Raw genomic sequence first — 15,539 nt, 5'->3', positions numbered from 1 at the left:
CTCCCTTTCCAACAGTTCCATTAATTTACTTGTTTGTTTTATTAGGCAGTGCACCACTGATATCTTACTTCGATAAAACTCAAAAAGCCCAGAAACTTCTAAAGTGTAAGGAACGAAGTAGATTAAAACCTTTGACAAGGATATTTGTGAAAAAGGGACTGTTAGCTAAGGTTGGCTACTCTTGATTGAGCTCTGTGTTAATTTAATAGTAAATTTATAAGATCAATATAAACCAACATTCAATAAAGTGTCAGTCTTATTCACAAGCCAACTTTTACAACTTTCAGATGAACAGATGCACTGATCAGGATCACCATCAGGAATATTCCTTTTTGCATCATATTACAATTTCATTGCCTTTGCATCAGTGAAACTCACCCTCTTAAAACATAAACAAACTGCTCATTCGCAAAAGTAGGATTCACCCAGTTAAAAAATTAAGTTGTACAGATCAGAAATGTAATCATGGGAGACAAGCTCTGAGAGTTTTTCAATCACTGTGGGGCTGCATCAATTTAAAGTCATGTTACATTAAAGAGAAAAACGTCTGGGAAAGTCTCCCAGTTGTCACTTTAGATTAAATTTGTTGTTGTTATCAGACTGTGCATTTTGTAGGCTTTTTTACATTTTAAAGATATTGCCCCATGCAGCCACTGCATAAAGAAACATCTAGCATACAACTTTCAATCAGATAGCCTAGAGATTAGGAGCCTGCATGAATTAACTCTTAGAAAGACAAAAAATGGGGGGGAACTCCTCCTAAAGCCTATTAATATTTAAACATTAGCTGTCTTAGAGGTACAGGGAAGAATCCAACTTCTCTTCTCCCTAAGCCCAGGTTCCAAGTGAAGCCCTGCCATTTATGTTCTCAACAAGGTCTTTTTAAAAAGGCCTATTTTTAAAACAGAAAGCTACGTAAATTCAACACTTCAGAGATATTTTCCAAAACCAGAAGCACTTATTCCTGCTTAGCAAGATACTATATACTTAAATATTGCTCCACATACTTAAAAATACCAGCAATTTTCTTTTTTTCCCCTCTCTGAACTAAAAGATATCAAAGAATAATAACTGCTCTACAAAACAGAGTGGAAGGCAAAACAGAAACCTCTAAGTCCTTACACGAACAAAAGAGAATACACCGTCAAGAGCTGCTGTTGCTAGTCGTCTCCATTACATTATTGGTTGCATAATTAAATTTCCATCTACTTTTCTAGAACTACTTGTATGTGGCCTACATTATTTTCTGTTATAATATATAATTATAACAGAAATTGTTATAAATCTCAGAATTAGACCCTCACATCAGACAGCCACACGGTATGCTACACACAAGGGGAAAATATAAGTCTTACATTCAAATAAAACAGAAGAATTTAAGTCATTTTCTGCATGGTTTCAAGCTGACCTCTGCTTTATTGCATTTATTAGAGTCTCAGACAATTCTTTTAATTACACTGATTGTCAAGCTGTCTTGTAAATGGATTCTTGAACATTTTTGTATGCAGTCACACTGTCAAATACTACATCTCACACAGACAAATGTGTCAAAATAAGTGTTGCTAGACCTTGTGGCAAGCAAATATTCAAATTGTACGAGTCATATGGTATAATGATTTTGCTATATGCAATTTGCATTAAAATATTTTAGGTATATTACCTTCTATTAAGAATTAGGTTCTTAGCACAACTGTTAAATTAAAAAGTTCAAGTTAGTTGCACAAAAGTCTGATTTCAAGTATTTATAAGATGCTCTTCAACAAGCATTTTTACTTAGACCCATTCTCAGAGGACCCATAACACAATATGTCCCTTCTTGCAATTTTCTACACTGTAGGAAACAGCAGAGAACCTTTATTCAGAACATAAAAATAAATAAATAACCCCCTCACACACACACACCCCCAAAAAACAACTCCACTGCCTTTTCATGATAGCATTTCATCAACTCTACAAAACAAATCCTATTCTCTATATACTGAAGGATCACACTTTCAGGGTGGAACAGTTGCTTCCTCCTCCAGCAGCGAACAGGAAGGCGCTTCCTTCCTCCTCCTCCGCTGCAGCAGTCCTGCACAGGTGCTGCTGGGCAGCAAGTTCCCTCGGTTTGAGCACTTGCTTCCAAGAGCACTTTAACCAACAGAAGCCATGGCAGATAAAGACAGAAAAAAAACATCTTGCAGCCTCAACTTTGAGAAACAGCTAGAAAATCAAAAGCTGAATTTTTTTTTTTTTTTGGGGGGGGTGGGGGAGAACACACACATTCATACAAAGTTGTCACCTATGCAAAACATCCACTGTGTCCAAGGATGCAAATCCCTTGACACAACTGTGCATTTACCTTTTCTGCAGAAAAATAAAGCGCAGTCAGGCAGTTACACTCGCAGCATCGCTTTTCACTTGTTCGTTTTTGAAGTCACAGGGCATTTACCATGATGGGGAGGCTACGCAGCAAGAATCACTTGAGGTCTCCCGCGTTTTCAGTCATACTAGCGAGGACCGTCTTCCCATTCTTAAACATTTCCAGGTCACTGCTGTCATCAGAACTACCAGTTGTACCCAGCCTGTGTACAACTGGCTTGGACCTCTCCTAATACCTCATCGCTGGGTTTGGGCATAAAGCAGCTATTCCCGTCTCCCAGTTCCAACAGAGGAGCCACACTCGGCAGAACTCAATGCAGCCTCTAAACAAGAGCTTCCTGCTTCACTGTGGCCATGTGGCAGCACACGCCACTAAGCAGCCTACCCCACCTTGGGACACACACAAAAATCATCCAGAAATGGATAACCCAACATAGTTTAGCAAACCAACAAGTTTCAAACTTGCTCTATTTTTAAGGTGGACTTTAGGCAATGCAAGACCACCACAAGTAAGAGGAAACTTATCCTGAAGCATGACAGCTGTAATAAGCTGTGTCTTAGAATAGCATATCTTTAATCTAACACTATAGCCCTAAATCTGTTCTGGCTCTACAAATGCCTCTAGTTATTTCATTTTTATCAGCTCAGAAAATGAAATAAAAAGTATTTCATACTTAACACCAAACAGACCATGCTATCCCAAAGAGATGTGTTTAAATAATTTAGCTGTTAAAAGAATCTTTAACTATAAATGCACTAAATTCCAGTGCAAAAGATTAACTACAAAAGAAATTAACACTGCCTTAGGAAAGGAAGATAATATTTTTCTAAAGCTTTTTGATATGCTATTTTTTAGAATTAGATCGAGAGAACTAATATTTTTAAATGAGACTTTCACAGCTACTCAAACTGTAAAGTAACATTTATGCAAGTTCTAGAATTTCATGGAACTTAGGTTGTCCCACATTAGAGGGATACAACCTTTGTCCATTTAAAGAACAAATACATAGCAATCTGATCTTTTTTGATAAAATTGATAGTCAAAATTCACCTAAAAATGTTACTTCTGGTTCTACGAAGAACTTTGTCACAACATATCAAAGCAAAATAACATTTCTTCCCTCAACAACTTAAAAGTTTCCAGAGCTTTATCACTAGTCAAAGGAGTCTCTTTGCATTCTCCAATACAAGCTGACAATCTAGTGATACAGTACATTAAAAATTCTCTGTAGTATTGACTGCCTGAAGCTGATGCTCCCTTGCTAAATGCAGTGCAGTTCAATTAACAGCTCTTCAATATACAATTTAATTTTTCTTTCATCTTGCTCCACAGCTAAACTTGAAGTGAGGAATGCTGGAATAGATGTACTTTAAATATTGAAGCAAGTCTTTATAAATAAATCTATCAAAGTTGCAATGATTTCTGCCATAACACAACCAAACAGACGAATCTGAGTGTCTGGAACATTCAGATTTGTGCATTGTTTTTCTCAGCCCTGGTGCAGGAAGCAGGGGTGTGTGGACCCTCCACATACTCCCCCCAAAAGTGGGTGAACTTTTCCCATACTTCATTTCCAGGCAGCAGAGGAAAAGCAGTTTTTCACTGACACTGTGTAATACAAAGCATTGAAGGTATCAAAATCTAACTTATCATTGGTTTCACATCAACAGATTAGAGAGCTTTCAACTTCACATTTCTCATCATTTCAAGCAATTTCACATTATTTCTAGCAGAGAACTGTGCGTCACCAGCCTCCATTACTGGATCTGCACTCATCTTTGAGAACACCAATTCTGGACTAAAAAACTCCATTTAATTCATGAATACTATCCAGAATTTTTTTTTTTGCCCTACAGTAGTATCAAAGTATGAAATAGAGTGTTTTTCCCCCCCTCTAGCTACTCATACCATTTCACAAAAAAATAAACTTATTTTAACCAGGACAAAATGAAATATTGCATTTCAAAGTTAGTCTAAGTGGGACACTGCTAAAGGAAGCTATTAATATCTCTTACAGTGAACATGCTCAAGGAAACACTGCGAATCAGCTCATTTCTCATAGGTATACCGCGCTGCTTTCCAAATGGTAGCATCTACTACTGTTCATCAGAAAGGAAAACATTCTGCTTGGAGCTAGAGGCATTTTCTGCTCTTCAAACACGTTCTCCAGAACAAACTCGACAACACACAGCGCCTCGGGTCCCGGGGCTGCCGCCGCCGAGGGCTCCCGGCAGCAGGAGAGGAGCCACGAGGAGCAGGGGCGGCACAGCGAGAAGAGCAGCAGCGCCGGGCGCAGCAACAGCTTCACAGGAACCGAGTCAGGCTGTCTTTTCCCAAGCAATACACCAATGCATGAGGAAATATATAGGCTTACCTCATTGGTATCCACATTTCTAATGGTATCAAGACTTGGAGGTTTTATTCTTTGTTACACTTTATTCTTCCTCCTGTATTTTTAACCACCTTATCTATATTACCACTTTGAATGTGGAAGAAGCCTTTAGAACACTAACTGGTCTCACTATTGTTACCATTTCCTTTTTCCATGTTATTTCTAGCCCTACTTTTTTTTTTTTTTTTTTTTTTTTAAATGCAACTCAGTACACTGCTCTAAATTGTCAGAGAAATAACACTTAGCATTTAGAGCAATTAACTCATCATTACTTCAAATAACTGCACTAATTAGTACGCTCTGCAAACCTGCAACACTGCAGAATTAAAAATAAACATAACAAAGATATAATTTACAACTAATCTATATTTACAACTAAAGTTAGTTTCAAGATTTATATCATTCTATTATTTTTATTAGCTACAGCAGACAGTAAATGGGGTATACCATGTTATGCTTTGCAAACGCCTAGATTATAAAATGCAATTACACAAATTAGAAATGAATACATACATTCATGTCTTTGCACTCATAACATATTAAACATGACTATATTAATGAGCAGTTCCCTAAAAATAATAAAATACTGTAACCTCTCTTATGTAATATTTTAGTGGCACAGCACTTCATGTTATTCAACGTGTGAGGAATCTTCTTAGTACATATCAGATCACTTAACTGATGGCAACACAGGGATCCTCATCAAAAGAAAATCCGGTTGTCACCAGATGTCTTTACATTATTATCTGGTACCTAAAAAGTGCCATTTAAAGTCTCCCTGACAATGCAAGCACAACCACACACGCACAAGAAGTTTAGAAAAATCACTGACAAGCAAAGAAATCAATAGTTAAATTGAGTGCTCAAAAGCCACAAGTCAGCCTTTCCATGTGCTTTCTGTGTTCTTCTTGAATCAAGTCTACAGACGTTTTAGGTCATTTATGCTCTATATTCATATCATCATCATATAACCCAGATCACATTGAATTTCACAAGCTGTTGTGGACCATGACCCAAATCAGTGCTTCTGCTCATGTCACTGCTGAAGAACTGTTGATGAACCCGCAATTACCAACCTCTCCTTTTTCACTGCTTAAAAATTACGCAGAGTCAAAATATGCTCTGCTGAAAAGTTGATACTTTCCTATTTTATTTGTGGTATAGTCTTTATATTCAGTGCTACAGCAAAACTGATACATACCTTAATATTTTTGTCTTCTTCAGCAGATAGTCTTTAAACTCCTGCACAGTCTCATCAACTCTGCAGACAGATGCTGTATATTTCAAAGATGGGAAGGATGCCTACTTGAAAAGGCTAATTTAAACAGCCACAACTTGGTTAGAACCCTAAGACAGACAGATAAATCTTACGGGACTAAGTTCTTTCCCTCCCAGACTATGTGACCCAAACTAAACTATTCAGAATCTGAACAATATTTAAAACACCAAACACATAAACATCGAGACATCTGTTCTGGTTTTAATTAAGTTCGGAGCAATATGAGTAAAGGTATTTTTCATAAGTAACAAGGGAAAAAAGAAAAATACCACATACTAGGTTATCAACAGATGCTTGGATTTGAGTTTACAAATAAGAACACACGGTTAAAGTGTTAAAGACTGATGAACATTCAGTTACCACCAGCTAAATATTCTGCTTACAACTAACAGATCCTTTTACTTACCTTAATGAAATAGGATAAATTACTTTTTTTCTACTTCTCCCACTGAAAATCTATTATGTGGAAGTCTATGACAAAGTGTTAGGCTTTTGTTTACTTTTTACAAAAGTAAAATGGATCTGAGGACAAAATGACCCACTAGATTTCACCATGACTTCCATAAGAATTACCACAATACGTATTAATTCATTAGCAAGAAGCAGTGCTGCCTGTTAGTTTAAAAATGCAGAGAATGAAATTCATTGCAGAAGCAAAAGAGGGCCAATAATATAATTACAACACTATGCCTGTGTAGCCTGAGTTAATGTTATTATTTGACATTGCAAGGCTATACTTTTTCCCAGGAGCCTCAATGGAGACAAGGTTCACCCTAATTGGTTCCAAAGCACAACCTACCAACAACAGTCTTTCCTCAGGACCAGTAATGGTAATTTCCACACGACTGTAAATAGTGTTTGCAAACAATACAAACATGGTAATAAGAGGCTAGGTGGGTAATTAATGTGGTTACAAAGCAGCTTATTTGCATTTTTATTTAAAACTGCCTTCTTTAGAAAGCAGATCAGATTTCTTTTTGCAAAAGGAGTCTTGCTTAAGGAATAGAGCAGTAATTACTCTCTTTAGGGGTTCTTTTATACAGCCTTTAGGGAATTAGAATGAAAAGATAAGCAGAATTATAAAGGGAATCATGTAAAATATGAAATGCACTATAAACACTTAGTACATATTTACCATAAGCTAGGCTTGTCTTCTTCATTAATGGAATATTTTACAAGCTTATGTTACAATCAGATTAATTGTAAAGATGGTTAAAAAAAGACAACCAGCTACTCTAATTGAGCCTCTCCACACCCAGAACTCAATACTAGAGAACTGACGGAAGTAGAACACAGTTTCTGCAGGAAGAATGCACCTACTTGGACTACGTTAAATACAGTTTTCAAAGTGGGCAAAGCAAAATAAATTAAATACACATTCAGGAATGGAAAGGTTCAGAAAAAGATCAAAACCAATTTTAAGTACTTTATATGTAAGGCATCAATGAAAAAACAAAAATCTCTCTACACTAAGCTAAACACAGTCAATGTACCAAAGCTGCAATGTTTAATACAAGCAAATAAAAAGAATATTTGAATAAAGAATTATTTCCTAGTGCAGTTTTAAAGGGCCTATTGTGATTTTTTTTCTTGCTTTTACAGCTATTCACTATTGTTCACAACACTTTAAACAAGGGCTTCTGCAACTCTCAATTTCAAAGTTAAGAGCAGTGCTGTGCTGAAGAAACAAAACACAAATATAATCAACACTTCTACATATCAAATTCTACTGAAATGAGGAAAAATTATGACATGGTAGGATACTGTAACTTGCCTCAAAATTAGGTGCCCACCTGTACATATGTCTTTAGTGCAGAAAACGTTGCTTAATTTACAAACTACTCTAAAATCCTTACAGTCCTATCAGAAACCAAGAAAGCACGCTCATAGCTATCAGCTGTCTATAGTACAGTGAATTTGTTATCACAATACTCCAATCCTGTCTGGAAATCCAGAGCTAGAGGAAGAATGTTTGCTCCAGATCATTTGTTCACCACACTACTCATTTATCCTTTCAGGAACAGTAAGTTTCTTGTACAATGAATGAAAACAACCTACTAAGAGAACATTCAGCAATCAGACTGTACTGGCAAATTCCTTTCAAACTGAAATATTCCCCAACTAATAAGCTTTCTGCCCATTTTTAATGAAAGATTACCTTCTGCAGACTGAAGAGTCACTATTGTCTGCAGGGTCTTTTGGAACTCAAATCTAAGCAAGATTCTATAGTCTGTGGCTCTGCAGGATAGGATTTTTTGGAAATGGCCCTCGTGAGCTTCTTGCATTCCTCCTGGAATCTTGGTCTCTATAAAAAGGTGGCAGCAGGAACAACCCCAAAAGCTCTTCCATTTTTCAATGGGGCTTCAGTAAACTGCACAAGGGAAGGATCAAAACCCCCTACAAGCAGCAAAAGATACCTCCCCTCCTGTTCCCTTCCTGTATCCTTACTCCTAGTTAAGGACATAAAAGCAGTCTCCAGTTATCCATCCAGCCTACATATCATCCGTCCTACCTATGAGGCTAATCTGTTGCACTGCTCTTCTCCAGTACTCAATTTTTCACCCTTACTAGAAAGCCTTCTGCTCATCTTATCACTTTCGTAAGTAGCTCTTCTTTTCTACATTCCTCCTAGCTGAGGAAAAAAAATTCTGCCTTTTGCAGGCTAGTTGCTCCTTCATTCATATTACCAGAGTTTTTTGAAGTGTTATTTCCTAAACTTGTAAAAACTCCCCTATGCTAATCACTCCAGATTTTCTCTCCTCTAGTAGGTGTCACTAATATAAACCATATTATCACCATAAGAAATATATTACCACTTAAATACGTATCAAAAATATAAACTTAAGACCTTAAATGGTCAATGCTAAAAATAAGCAATATCCCCCACACCAAAAGACAAAAATTTTTATGTCTACCTTTTTATTAAAATAGAGAAAAGTTCAGAGAACACTTAGTAATGAAGTTCATGCTTGCTACCAGTACAATGAAAGTTGGTGTGAGGATCCGGGGTAATAAGCATAAAAAAGTATCCTGAAAAGCAAACATTTGCAAAATCCAAAACAGAAAGACCTGGGCAGGGACTTGAGCTATTACTTCCTTAAATGAATATCAATCTAACAGCAACAATAACAACAACAAAAAAATCACATACTTTGAGAACAGGATAGCAAAGATAATTTGATTCAATATACTGTATAAATACTTTCAAGCAGATCAATTTATGGTTATATTTTGTCTTTTCATAACGATTTTCCAATTCCATCTACTTTCATATTTAGCATATACATTATTTTAAATCAGAGCTCTATCAGCTGTGCCAGAACCTAAATATTTCTAAGTTCTTATAATCCTACAGAGAAATTAAACAGACATTATATTAACCATTTTGAATTATCCGTAATGTTTAATGGAAATAGAAGCCATATGAGGTCTTAAATGCTTGGAAAATGTCTTCCAAATCCTTTAAAGCCTCCTGCGTTCACTCACTCTGACTGGTGGTCTGCTTTATATTTAACTGTAATTACTTTACAATATCACTGTATTTATCCAGACAATAAAAGTTTATCTTTAATACAGTAGTGGTACAGGGCTAACCATAGATGAAGATATAGGTAGGACAGATTTCAGCTGTAACAAGAACAGCAACACTTGAATCAATGATATTAGGATTCAGAAGTCTGCCCAGCCCTCAAAGTTAGGGGCTTAACACATCTGCTACATAATTCTCTGTTTTACAGTGGTTTCATTACTAACCATAAAAATTGTAACAGTGAAACTGTATAAACAAGTTGAACAGTGTTTTTACTGTAAAACATGAATGTAATGTAAATATTTGTCTTTCCCGTTTCTCAGCATTTGTAATGAGAGCAAATTCATGCCATATGTTTACAGTGTACGAAAAAATAGATCTCAAGTCATCCATGCAAGCGTGGGCTAAACTGTTTAATGGTTTCAACTTTGTGGGTGTTTCTCCTATCCCCAGAAGATTCCTTGCGAACCATTGAGTCAAGAATCATTAAGAAGCTTCCTGCTCATCAGTGACCACGCACAGCCTTGCGGCTGTTTTTACAGATGAATATCACATAAGACTTAAGATCACAGACTTCTCCCCGATAAAAGATCAATAGGTCTGACACGTTGAGACATGTCCATGCCCATAGTTACACTCCCAATACTCAAGTCTGCAAACTGGAACAAACTGCCACCTCAGAACATACAAGAAGACTTCAAAATACAAAAGCTATTGCTTACAGGCTCCTTGTATTAGCAGGGTGCACTGCATTCAATGCTTCAGAGCACTGCATATCCCTTTTGACACAGCTTAAAGTTATGTTCACTGCATAAATACATTTTCTAGCTGCATTTTGAAGACAACGGTGCAACCCACATCACCATCTTAGCAGTCTGTACGTCCTCCTACAGGAACTTACTAAATTACATACCGTTATGGCCAAAGTCTTTCACAGTGCTCTCTGCCAGTATCAGTGCTAATAACATCTGATTAATGCTCCTATCATCAGCTCTGCTAGTAACATGAAGCCTAATTCAATTCACATTACAGTCAATTGAAAGATTGTTTCACTTAAAGGATCTGATCCAAACCTTTCTAAAGAAAGGAACACTGTATTCAGCAATAGCAATAACACTGAAGTATGACTATCCACGGATGCAAGCAAGACAAGGGGGTCAGAGGTTTTGCTTTAACCACTGCCATTTACCTTAGTGAAAGCCCACCTTCTCTCTCCAGGGCCTTTTCTCCATAGAAAGATTCAGATAACTACTTTAACCTGGATTCTTCAGCATGGTCACCTATTCAGAGCTCTGGAGAATTAAATGTGTGTGGACTGCAGACTTTCACCACTCTGTACACTGCCCTGTGAAGGTTTTTGCACCACCAACATACAGTTTTAGACTGTCACGCCTAGGGATAATGCAATGTCATATTGCAAACATGACACAGTATTAGAAATATTTTTACAGAAATGTGTATGTTTTGCAGTATAATATTCTAAAATATTTTCTATCTAAAGACATTACCTCTTAAAAGTCTTTATTTAGCACTTAAGTATTTTGGAGTTTCCAAAATGGTATCAAGAAACAAAGGCTCAAATTGTTCTTGCTGGGTAGCGCAGTGTTCGGCAGAGCCATCTGGGTGCCCCTCTTCACACACCCCAGAGCCAGTAAACCCAGGGCAGCAGCGGACACCAAATGGTACCCGGCAATTCAGTACTGCCAGTACCAGTGCTCCTTCCTTCGGGGGGCAGGGGGACACTCCGGGTAAACACACAGCAACGCGCATGCAGTCCATCCACGCGCTGCCAGATCGCAAGTGGAATGCAAAGACTCACTTAACAGGTTTTAATTTCGTACAGTTACTTATCAGCAGGAATATAAATCACTCCTTAGGTGGAAGATTCTTTGGGGGAAAGGAAAACAGTAACAAGTCAGGCTTATTTTTCCATAGGTATTTTGGCTTCTATTGTCACATCTGTACCTTATACATCTCCATACATAAAACAGTATTTTTAAAAAAGTTTAATTGTTCTTCGATGCAGCTAAAGGCATAATCCTGAGGAATAATTACACAAGAAACATTATACTTTTGATGAAATATTAAACTTACATTTTATCTTAATGTCTACTTCAAAGACTATTTGACAGGAATAAATAAATGAGAGCTCCGTGGCAATAAGAGCTGTAATTCATGAAATATTTTATTCATTCATTTTCTTGAGAATACCACCAACATCCGGAGCTATGTAGTCCCATCCAACCATTACGCTTATACTCAATTAGAAAATTATATCAATAATAATGTAAAATAAATTATCTAACTTCTCTTCCCAGAGCATAGATTTCCATGTTCGTCAAAGCAACTATGTGTACAAACAGCACTGTAGTGTTTTTCATTAAGCCTTAAAGTCAATTAAGCTACGAATTGGAACAATCATTTCTCTTTTGCAAAATATTGATGTTTTTTCTTGGCGGCTTTCAGGCCTTTTCACTACTCAAGGAGAGATTTATGTTTGACAATTTCTTTCTGATTAAAATGAATCATAACTCCAGAATTCTAATTTCCTTTTTTTCTGAACAAGAAATTATCAAACAGTTTTAAATTGATATTGAATGTCATCGTGCATGAACAACATTCATTTTCAGGATATCAAATGTAAAGCTATAGTGATCTCTCTTTGTCTGCTCCTTTTACATTTTCTCTCTATGTATATAAAGAATATCAGATTGTACCAATATAATCAACTACATCTCTCTATAAAAATTATATTTGACAGACTGGCTAGACCAGTCACATTAAAACCTGTCACACTGCTTTACAAGAGGCAATTCCCTCTATCTGCAATATTACAGCAAATTCTGCTCTACTTGAGAAAGAAAATACCTGAAATACTGCAGGCTGCAAACAAATGTCATAGTTATCAAAAATAATTAGCAAGTTTGTAACAGCAATCCCTACCCAACTGGTTCAAGTTCTCTATAAAGCAACTCTTTAGACAAACTGCTGAAAACAAACTTTTCTAGATTTGTCTCCAACAGCCAATTAAGATCAATATGAATTTGTTTTAAAATGTCTAGAATAGCAGCTCATCTGCCAAACCTTGTTTTCTCTGGTTATTCCTACTGTTTTGTAAAAGCCTTAACAAATGGACTTTTCATGCCATTTAGCTGTCTCAGTTTCTCTTTAGAAACTTGATTTTCAGCACTCAATAAAAGCAGACTATTCTGAAACTTTTTTTGCCTAATGACTTACTTAAAAGTACAACAGGGCCAAACAAGAAAATCTGCACTGCTGCAGACATGCATTTTATGGCACTCTAGGCTATGATCATGCAAATAAACTCACTAACAGAACCAGCTGGATTGTTTTCCTAAGTACTGTTATGTTTCCCAAATTTTATTTTTGAATACTGCACTACAGCAGAATAAAGACTTATAATTTCCCACATACATTTCAGACTTTAGTTTAATACAGACCACGAATTAGGTAATTGTGTCAACCTGAAGTAAAAGTAGCTATTTAAGTATTAACTGATTATTTTGTATTCCTCTAAAATAACCATAAATTTTTTGCACTTTTCACAATGATTTGCAAATGCTTCACATCAAACAAAGAGATGAAAAGTTTGAGTTTTAGAAGACACTGCCCCACATAAAAGGTATTGCAGAATATACGTTGCTTTTGGTTATGTGCATTTGCTATTATAAAACCACTAATTTCATTACCATAGAACATATATAACATTTAAGCACTCTAGAATTCAACTGGGAAACATTTGAATTCAATTGGCAAACATTTGAACTATTAAAAAAAAAAAAAAAAAAAAGAAGAAAAAGAAAAGAAAAAGGAGAGATCATGTAAAGTTACAAAAAAACAAATAAGGATAAGCAGTTGAGGAGGAGGCATTTATCTACCTCAGAATTCCCAACCCATCGAAACACTGGATACAAAAGCAATTGATAGCGCAACTGAAAGATTCAGTTGCAAAAACATCCATGAGAAAACAAAGGAAGCAGGTCCCTCTGCCCAAATACTGACCACGGGAAGCTTGGTTAAGGTTGCACTTCTAAGAAATAGTTTAAATTGAAAAGTAAAGATCAAGCGAACCAACCAATCTCTTTTATATTTTCATTATTTCTAGGAAAAGCAAAATAATTTAATTCTTGATGTTTAGAAGTTCTTTATAACAGGAAACAATAACCACAGCTACATATAAAGAATTCAGCCGAACTACATTCAGGAGGTATTGATATTTTTCTCAAACTCTAATTTTAACAGAGATTTTTTTTAATTAACAACTCTCTACTTTACAGTTATATATATATATCTATAATCCACAAAATGATTTTTGAATCAATATTTTATTATCAATCAAATTAATCTTTGTTTTCAGGAACTGACATTGGGGCAGGATTTTGTGTTTGTTTTCCTCAAGATTGCTTACAGTTTGATGCAAATTTTAAGCATCTTGTAATTCATCAACTAATTCTCTCCTGGTTACACACTCCAAGTAATTAAAGTTCAGTAATAACTTATTCTTTCTGCTCCAGCACCTGCATTTCATTTGTTTATTTCCCTAGAATCATAAATCTGAGGGACTGTCAAAGTGCCACAGTATTAGTGCAATAATCAAAGTTAATTAGTCCCTCTCAATAAACAACAACAAAGCCATTACAAAGAGGCATTGAAGGTTTTCCAGCTACCCAGTTTACAGATGAGCTGCTTTTCTGAACAATTAGAATTTGAAAACTGTTCCTAAATAAACGTAATGTTTCTGAAGTAATTTGAACTTCAGCGATCTTCACTCAATTACCAATTCATTAACTTTTGGTGAGATAATACAAGTACTAACACAAGTACTCCTGAATGCCCATTGCCTTCTAATGGATAAACCCAGTTTAGAAACAAGTAGGTGATGTAATATTTCTAAATAAAAACTAGTCAGCAATGCCTTATTTTACTCATGTAAAAATATCTATAAATATATATGTATACATATAAAATACTATTAAATGTACATGAATGTAAGTATATAGCTAGGTATGTTTCATATACATAGCTATATTTAGTTGCATTGGGACTAACATCATCTTAAGACAGAATATCGCCACATCCATCTCTGTTGCAAGAGGACATACACACAAATTTTAAACAAGTCCTATCCCATGTTACTAAAAGAGAAACAGAAAGAGAACACCTTTAACGAAAGAAACATGTTGTCAATGGTAAGGAGAGGAAAAAAGTCATTAAGTTCACCTGCAAAGATAGCTTAAATCTGAAGATGTTGTTACCTGAAGCTTGTTGTATCAGAATTCAGCAGTATTACGAGCATCACTTCTTCAGAAATAATAGCTTGTAAATAAGCACTACATTTGTTTTTGACAAGTAAACATAATTATCTTCCCACTACTATGTAGATACACTAATATTACTGAATGCTTTCCCCTATCATCTGGGAGCGGAGCAGTTGATATTTTCAAAGCCTAGGAACTAAGTTAAAATACTCATCACTAATTTTAAACAGAAAATAAAGAAGATTCCAATAATACGACCCTGTAGTTTATTATTCAAGCAAAGAATATAGGTCCACGTCAACAGATCATCTCCTGGAAGTCAGTAGTCATAGCAAGCTTAGACAAAGCTTCCTGCAAGCCCTACTTGTAAATAAATGGCTATAGGGGAAACAAGTTGAGAATGCTGCACGTCTTAGTAAGGGCCACAGAAGATCCAAAAAGACAGGGGGCATGGGGAGTTCGGAGCGAAAGAGGAGCAAGGAATACAGAATACAGAAGGAGTGTTTCTTTGCATGAGGAAGTAGAACAGAAACAGACATAGAAGAAACAAACAAGAAGTGTCAAGGCAGACTGCCTAGTAGCAATGGTGTTGAGGCTAAGAGATTGAAAAAAAAAAAAAAAAAAAAAAAAAAGTTTTTAGCTTTGAAAGTTACATGAATGATCCCTTGAATTCTCACATAGGGCAGAAACTACAGGCA

General features: G+C 36.0%; 1 protein-coding gene across 1 annotated transcript in view; it reads right to left on the bottom strand.

The window, feature by feature from the left end:
• Positions 1–15,539, bottom strand: part of WWOX (WW domain containing oxidoreductase) — a 426,479-nt gene that overhangs the window by 390,733 nt on the left and 20,207 nt on the right. The gene's annotated exons all lie outside the window — the stretch shown is intronic.

Source organism: Tinamus guttatus, unplaced genomic scaffold (genome assembly GCF_059628265.1).
Source record: "Tinamus guttatus ecotype Peru unplaced genomic scaffold, ASM5962826v1 Tinamus_guttatus_pri_ptg000389l, whole genome shotgun sequence".
Taxonomy (NCBI): Eukaryota; Metazoa; Chordata; class Aves; order Tinamiformes; family Tinamidae; genus Tinamus; species Tinamus guttatus.
Note: the sequence above shows the minus strand (reverse complement) of the source record. Positions and strands in the feature narration are given on the sequence as shown.